Source organism: Homarus americanus, unplaced genomic scaffold, assembly GCF_018991925.1.
Source record: "Homarus americanus isolate GMGI-L3 unplaced genomic scaffold, GMGI_Hamer_2.0 scaffold367, whole genome shotgun sequence".
Taxonomy (NCBI): domain Eukaryota; kingdom Metazoa; phylum Arthropoda; class Malacostraca; order Decapoda; family Nephropidae; genus Homarus; species Homarus americanus.
Genome location: NW_024743709.1, coordinates 17,969,758 through 17,978,638, shown reverse-complemented (window position 1 = coordinate 17,978,638; position 8,881 = coordinate 17,969,758).

Sequence of the window (8,881 nt, the reverse complement as noted above, 5' to 3'; positions counted from 1 at the left end):
AACCAGCAAGCAACACCTCCTGCCTGGCGGTCCTCGCTCCCGCCGGCGACCATGGCGACCCACAAGCTGGTCCTCCTCTGAGCACCCTCACCAACCAACTCTCTCTACATCCAGGCCCGGATTATCCATTAGGCACAGTAGGCACAGTGCCTAGGGCCTACGAGATATTTTCTACAGGTTATTATTAAATTGATACTGAGGTACTATTTTTCCATTTATTTATTACTTAATCCTATTAGTATCTATTTATGTTACTTGATTATTTTCTATACTATTCTATTTAGGCATATTCTGGCCATAGGTGAAAGCAAAATAGTAGAAGAAAGTTGTTTCAAAGAGTACACAAAATTTTTATTTTTTTTCAGTTGTCTAATACATACTTTTGTTTCTGAAATATCCTATACAAGTTACAACGTAATCATTAGGAAATGTTTAGAACATACTCAATATGCCAAAGCAACTGCTTCGGAAAATTGACACAGATTTTAAGTTAAGATATTTATTAGATCAAAACTTTACGGCTTTTTTGCAGTGCAAATTGTTTTATTATGTCATTAGTGTCTATCTTTCGAAGCAGTTCATTTTCAATTAAAAGTAGGGAAAGAGAAGAGAGCCGCTCTTGGCCCATAGTGGATCTTGAACAGATTTTAATTCTTTTTAGTTTGGAAAAGGACCGCTCGCTTTCACAACTGGTTGCAAACAGTGAAAGATAAATTCGAAATGCAATGTGGACATTAGGAAAACTGGTTATTAATCCACAGTTGATTAGTTGTTTCAGCATTCCATTCACGGTTTTCTCCTCCGGGTACATATTTGAGAATAGCAAAAACTCATCAGCAAAACATTTTTCCAAATCACTGGAATATGTCTTCACTAGATTTCTGGCTTTCAGGATCACTTTATCCTGGGACAGTGATTTGTCAACCAGGAAACCAAATCTGTCACACAACACTGAATATGCTTCTTGGCGTCTAACCAACTGAACAATGAGCTTGTCTACAATTGGATAAAATGTCTGTGTTCGAAATCTGTCACTTGCAGTCATCACATTTTATAATTAGGTACTAGCTTGTGTTATTAGTGAATATGCTGTCAAATGGGGCCCCATATCTTGGAGGTGCCTAAGGCCTACGAAAGTCTGGCCCTGTCTAAGACTACGCTGGTAACCACGCTGCCACTTCCCAGCACCAAGCTGCACTGTACATCCAATACAACATGTATACAGAGAACACATTATGAGTTTCCTTTCTCCATCCCATCCTGAGTGTGAACCAAATATCTCGTACCCCACAATATCATAAATTATATTACCAACCAACCAAGAAAACCCAACCTAACCTAACCCGTTGCTCATGCCCCAGACGCTTAGAAAGCGAAGACGGAGACTTTAAGATTTTTTTTAGATTGCCCACGAGGAGGCTAGTTTACTGGGCACCCCCTTACATCCTTTGCAAGGTGAAGCGAAGAAGCGTTTACAGTGCCCATCGGGGAAGCATGCGGAGTTCATGCTTGCCTTTATGACTCCTGCATTAAGGGCGTAAAAGCCTGAAGGGTCATGGGTTTTGTCAGCAAGTTACATAAAGTGACAGAATGATGAGTGTGTGGGGGGAAAATTCCCTGTACAATTTATCTGTTTATGGCAAAGCGTGGCAGGTCCCTAATAATGTCAAGTGCCAGGCCTGTCACTAGGAGAAGGGATATCTGGTCAGGGAGGGAAGAGGTGTTGGTAACGGCTGGGGACCTGTAGGAGGTCATAGGACAAGTGAGGATTTGGTGAGAGAGGGTGTGAGAGTCGGTTGACCACAAAGTTTACAAACAGTGCGGCCAGGCCCAGGGTTGCCAATGTACTAGGCGTGGCGAAGTACAGTGGGGGTGGAGGTAATATGGTGTGGTGGGACAGGTACAGTAGGGGTGGAGGGAGGCACATAGACATTGACATTATTGAAGGACACACCTTTTAGTGTAATTGTGATGGTGTGTGCGTCGACATGCCGGTGGGGTACAGGTAGCCGGGGGTGGTGTCCTCAGGTCCAATAGATAGCCCTGGTGGAGACAGCTCAGACACAGGAGCGGGCACGGCTTGTGGTGGGTGGAGGACAGGTTGAAGCACCACGTGTCATGATGATGAGGCAGGACTTTGCTTGGGGGTAGCAGAGCACCAGGGCAGGCCCGGTAGGCACTACACCAGTAGTGAAGGCCGCCGGCGGTGGAGTAGGCCGTGAGCAGGGGGGGCTCACAGGGGGACTACCAGCTTGTGTCAAACCAGAAGAGAGGAGTGACTGGGTGGCAACAGAGGGCAAGAGTAGGTCGGAGATGGTGGTACAGAGTGTAGCGAAGAGTTTTTCAATACGGTTGGTAAATTCTTGGAAGAGGGATATGATCTGTGTCATGTCACTGGAGGGGGGTTGTGGGGGGCACCGGTGGGAGCACAAGGCCTGACAGCGTCAGATTACAGACAGGTTGGAGGCCCTGGCAGTGTTGCAGCCAGGTGAGGCCAGGCAGGGGCAGGTGTTGTTGAAGAAGGCTTTGCTGGAGACAGAGGGGACACAGAGGGGTGTGGCCCAGAAGACTGGGGGGTGGGCATTGTGGTAGACGCGGCCTTCGGGGAGGCTTTTCCCCTGGGACAGACGGGCGATTGGGGCATTGCCATGAGTCAGCATTGTGCCGGCCGCCACAGTTACAACATCTGGGATCAACTACATAGCCCACACCACCCTATTAAGGTGGTCTTTGATTTTCTGGGCACAGGCGGCGGAGTTATGGTTACATGAACAAAAGCGACATCTGGGACGATCACGTCGGCAGCAGGCAGTGAAGGTGTGACCCCAATGAGAACAGAAAACACAAATGCAGGCCCAGGATGATAGGCTTCTGCATTCAGTGTGGGGAGGAGTGGGTGGGCATCCACCGTGGTTGGGCACTCCCTTCCCTTCCACTTGACAATGACCGCAGCTTGTGGAGTTTTCCGCCGATAATGTCGACGTATACCGAGTATTGAAGTCATGCGCAACTTCGATGTCAGCGTATAGTGGGAAACGTTTCACTAGGATGTGGCAACATTCATCAGCGTCTACTGGGGGGGAGGCATCAGGGCAAACCCATCAAAGCCAACAGTACTAAGTGTTTCATAGACCTCAGGAGTCTGACACTTGATAAAGTTCCGGTTCTTACCTTGTCGGAATTGAATGTTGAGACCGTGCTGTCTGCAGTACTTCATCATCCAATTAAAGCGTTTCTCTTCAGTTTTCAGAGAGTCCTTGGGGAAGTGCAGATTCAGCTTACTTGGCTGGTTGGCAGAGGGCAGGGTGATAGGGTCCGTGGCATTGGTGTTTCCACTCCGGCTCGTGTGGAGCGATGTGTGAGCAGGGGTCAGACCACCTCTGCCATAAGTGAACAAATCATGGCGACACTTGCGCTTGCGACTGAGCGAAAGAAATTACTTTTAATTTTATCCTCTTCACCACTGATCGGCTCGTTAGCCGCTTGGGCGATCGGTCACGTCTCTGTTACTTTTCCTTTTCTTTTATCCTCTTAACCAAATGATCGACTCGTTAACCGCTTGGGCGATCGGTCACGTCTCTGTTACGCACTGTTGGCAAGTACTGGGCATGCACCGACTCCTGAATGAACCTGAACCTGCTCCAGTGTTGGTCAAGTCTGGTCTTGAAAGAGGTCACACTCGGTGCCATCACAACACTTTCTGGTAGAGTGTTCCAAGAGTTCACAACTGTCACTCCGAAAAAGTTTGCCCTCACAGTTTTCTGGACTTGCGGCTTCTTCAATCTTGAGCTGTGACCCCTTGTGGAGCGAGCGTCCGCCAGCTCCAAGTAAAGACACTCGACTGAGTAGTGCCCCTTGAGATGCTTATACACCTCAATTAGGTCTCCCCTTGCCTTGAGCAGGTTCAGGTACACTCAGGAGCTGGTGCATGCCCAGTACTTGCCGACAGTGCGTAACAGAGAGCCATTACAAGCCTAATACAGTACTTGCCAACAGAGCGTGACAGAGACGTGACCTATCGCCCAAGCGGCGAACGAGCCGATCAGTGGTGAAGAGGATAAAAGTAAAAGTAAAAAGTTTCCTTCAGTTTTATGTTCTTATGTATATGCTAAAACTTCAAATTGTTTTACAAACAAATATGATATGTATGTAAATCAGTATGAAGAACACTAAAGTTAAGAGGGATAAAGAACAGAGTTGAACATATTTCCACTAATATTATTAGTGCAATGAAAATTCGCAAATCTCATCTGTTAAGTCCCATTGATAAGTCAGTTTTCACCGAGGCACTCGAGCCCTCACACGATGCCACAATGACATTAACACTCGAACAACAATCATCAACCCTCTTACTGTCTCACTGCCCACAGCACTACCTCACCTGAAACCTATCAAATGCCTTCTTTAAGTCTACAATTTGTAGTCTACAAATGCAAAGTACAGCTTTCTCGCCCTCTGTAGAAAATAATTCTCCTGTAGTTGCGTAACATTAAACACATAGCAGTCCCCCTGTTTGGCATGAACTCAAACTGCAATTCATTATGTTCACTCTCTCCCTTATCAATGTCTTCATCACTCTTTCCATAACTTTCATAACCTGATCTAGTGTCTTCAGGCCCTTGTAATTTCCAGGTAAATCACCTTTGCCCTTATAAGTATTCACACTCACACTCATCAGACAGTCATCTGGAAAAAGACCATCCATCATAAATGCAATAGTCAATTTCTTCATGGTCTCTGTACTGGTTCTGCTGCTTATCAGCTAGTCCTGTCCCATCCAAACTTCTTCAGTACACGAACTTACTATTTTCTTCAAATACCTTTCATTTTTTTCATTATCAACAACCACATTTCCCGAGGTATTTTCCAATCTTTGCTAACTCGTTAAGCCCTTGTTTCTATCCACCGTTTGGTTTGCTATTCTGTTGGTGTTGGTGGTACAGCGGTAACGCGCAAAACGCTCACTAATGTGTCAAGTGTTCGAGCCTCGGCCAGGACACACGTGAGAAGGGTGTTATCCAGTGTGACCCTACGAAACACCACAGATTTCCCGGTCCCCGGTTTCCTCCTGTACTAATACTGCATAGACCGCCCAAACGGTTAGTAAGCTGACAAGTGGCGAATATGATATAAAAATAATTATATACTTTACTTCTAGCGTCCGCAGTATTTGGCTTATCTGTTCAAACGTCTAGTCTTGTAAACCTCTCATCTGGCCATACGCTTGGTCTACTTATCACCATCCATCTTCCAGGACTTGTACAGCATTCTTTCCTCCTTTATTCCCCTGTCCACTTAATCATTCCACTACCATGTTACTGCATGCCTGTGAAAAGTGAAAGCAGGTCCCATAGTCTTGACGGTCCCTCAGGCACAGTGTGGGTGCAGTACACTTCATCTAAGCCTTCGGTACACAAGGAGGCAGCGTGACCAGCACTGTATTCTGCTGCCTTCACTGCCTCAACTGTAAAGTTAAGTTTTACAGCTGGGAGGACTAGGGTGACCTGGGATCGAACCAATATTCCTAAGACAGGAGGCGAGCGCTATATTCATTTAGCCGCCAGACCCATACAATACTTGTAAACCACAGTACTTTCATGCAACAATATATTGAATGCTAGAAAGCTACTTATTTGTCCTTATTAGGACGATATGCGTAAAGAAATAATGAATGAACTTGAGTATCAAAAGGGAAAATCACACAGGTACACAATTCACGAGTGTAAGCTCATTCAAGGCCAGACTTGACCAACACTGGAGCAGGTTCCGATATATTCAAGGCCATTTCATGCCAATTGCTTACCAACAGTGCGTAACAGCGACATGACCGACCCCCCAAGCAGCTAACGAGCCGATTAGTGGCGAAGAGAATAAAAGTAAAAGCAAAAAGTAAATGATTTCCGTAAAACCTGTTTTTCTTCAATAATTTCGAGGAACGTTCATTAAGGAAATTATCCGAATTAAGCGGTGAGCAATAAAAAAAACTGCAGTAAGTCAATTTTCGTAACATTTTTAAAACATTTCATAATATAATAAAGATTTATTTTTATTTTCACAATTTTTTTAATGAAAATCAGTTTTATTTTGATGTTGGTGTTCATGGGGTGTAAGATCAGCGTGTGTCTGGAGCAGGTTGAGGTGAGAAGCGAGGACAAGCAGCGCTGGCCCAAAGGAGTCGTTTACTACTGTTTGGACAACAGGTTCATCCCCAGCGAGCAGGGGGCGATCCATTTGGCTATGAGGCAGATAGAGGACAAAACCTGCGTGAAATACACTCTTCGCTATGAATGCCACAACCCCGCCAAGATGAGACGCGTGAAGACGCTGTTCTTCAAACGCGGTCACGGGTGTATGTGTCATGTCGGGTACGCCAGGAAGTCAGCCTCATATCTCATACTCAACCCTGTCTGTTTTCGAGTTTTCGGCACTATCATCCACGAACTGCTCCACGCCTTAGGGCTGAGGCATGAACACCAACGTCATGATAGAAATTATTACATACATATCAATTATAGCAACATAAGACGCTCCCGTCGCAGGAACTTCATCAGGCGTCGACGGAGTCGGAGTTATGTTCTGAGTGCGGGGCTGCCGTATAACTACGGCAGCATTATGCACTATAAGGCGAAAAGCTTTGCCAAAAACAAGACCTTGCCCGTCATAACTCCCTTGTGTGAATGTACGGAGATTGGCCAGCGGGTTGCACTGAGTAACACAGACGTAGCCAGGATCAACCGCATGTATAACTGCACTAACAATTATTTAGGCGACGACATAGTTGGCGCCGTGCCATTTCACGTGTGGCAGAGACGAGTGGCCTGGCTTAGACGCCGCGAAGACCGCCAGCGATGGTGAAGCGTCTACACTACACTAAAACACACACACACACACACACACTTGCCTGTGTGTGTGTGTGTGTACCGGAACTTAAACCTATAATACAACCCATTACACCTTCATCTATTTTTTTCTTGTCACTTTATGATTCGGTATAGAAACTGCATCAAACTTTTGTAAAGGTTTACAACAGATATACATTCTGAGAAAAAAACTAATTGAAATTAACATGACCAAACGAAAACAATTTATTTTTAACACTAACTGATGCTCTTATTAAAATTCAATTATTCTGTGAAATATCTCGGTATTCATTTTGACCGGAAATTATCGTGGAAAATCACATCAACTTTTTAACATCCTGAAATATTCATCAGGTACAAAATGGGGAACAATTGGGAATCTTTATTAATTGTGTACTATTTAAGACCCTAATTTGTTCACACTTATATTACGGAATCCTGTTAAATGTTTCTACCAGTGATTCCACACTTATAAAACTGACGAGCATACAAAACCAGTGTCTGCGTACATGTGTGGACGTGAGAAGTACGACTGGAGGAGAGGTAGAGGCGCATGTCCCTCCACTTATATATCAGGAGGGACCTTCTGACCTTAAGGTATAGTTTCACGGTAGCTTGAAGGTGGGACAAAGGTCACCCGGTGTAAATGTTTCAGATTACCCCCTGGTTCAAGTTATCCCCGCGACCATTTGAACAGGTTGATAGTATCCCCTCCAGTTTCAAATAACCTCTATTTATCACAGCTGATTTGGCCTTATAGATATAAAGATAGAACAAATTTTATTGAATACTTGTTCTTTTTTGTGTGGTTATGCAAGTACTGTATTGTCTAGTTTTGAAAATTTAATAAATTGTATTTAAAACATCGATTTTATAATGTTAATGACCAATTCTTGGCATGAAAAGACTAATGTAAAATTCGATTAAATACAAAACTCATCCTGTTTCTTGTAAATACCAGATCATTTGAATAGTGTTGACAATAATTCCACTTACCACCTCCCTTTCCAAATTCTGGATACCCCCTTGTATAATACAATATCATCATAAATAACACTAATGCGTAAATGCAAAAATCTTTTAAACACTGCATATTTAATATTAATGGAGACAAGTAAGTTTGATCTATTTTCTCAAAGCAAAAATTATTCATCAAAGAACCTACTGTACACTATTCAATTCAATATCTCCACTAATACGCTCAATATATCATGACAATGAAGTCTTAGTGAGAATATCACATGTGTCTGGAGAGACTGTAGGTCCAAAGGTCCAAGGTCTTTATAGATATACTGTACACCTTGTTTTGTTTTGTTTTGTTTTGTTTTGTTTTTTTATACGGGGATTAGCCCACCCAGGCACAGGTCACTGACCCACATCGGGGTCTGGGGGGTGAAAATGTAATAATAATAATAATAATAATAATAATAATAATAATAATAATAATAATAATAATAATAAAGAAATAAAAAAATTAAAAAAGAGATCAAGAGTGAGAAACAATATACAGTATGTATGTTGTGTTGTCAATGGTAAGATAAAAAAATGAGACCCTGCAACTGTGTGTAAATGAGGCAGAAAGTCAGATCAGCAACCTGGGACTTGGTCACATTTTCGTGATGCCATATGGCAGCAGGGTCTACCATTAGACAACACATTATACGTTTTATGCTTCCAATATCTTCCCAGGCGGTAGCACCTCCCAGTTTGATAGCAAACAGGTGTACAGTATATAGGCCATTATCCGTATGCATGCATATGCATGTTCCAGAGGGTGCATGTGTGTTTTTCTATCACGCAAAACATGATTTCCTATGAGTACGTGTGTGTGTAATTTAAACTTAAGTTTTTATTACCCCAGGGATATATTGAACCTAGTTAAAAAAATACCCGCGGTACTTGAAACTACAGGAGGTTCAAATTACTGGGGTGTAAATTGTAATTGCAAATCGTTACACCAGGATCTGTTTCCAACTTCAAATAATGTTGAAAATTAATATTTCTTATGTTAGAGATGTCTT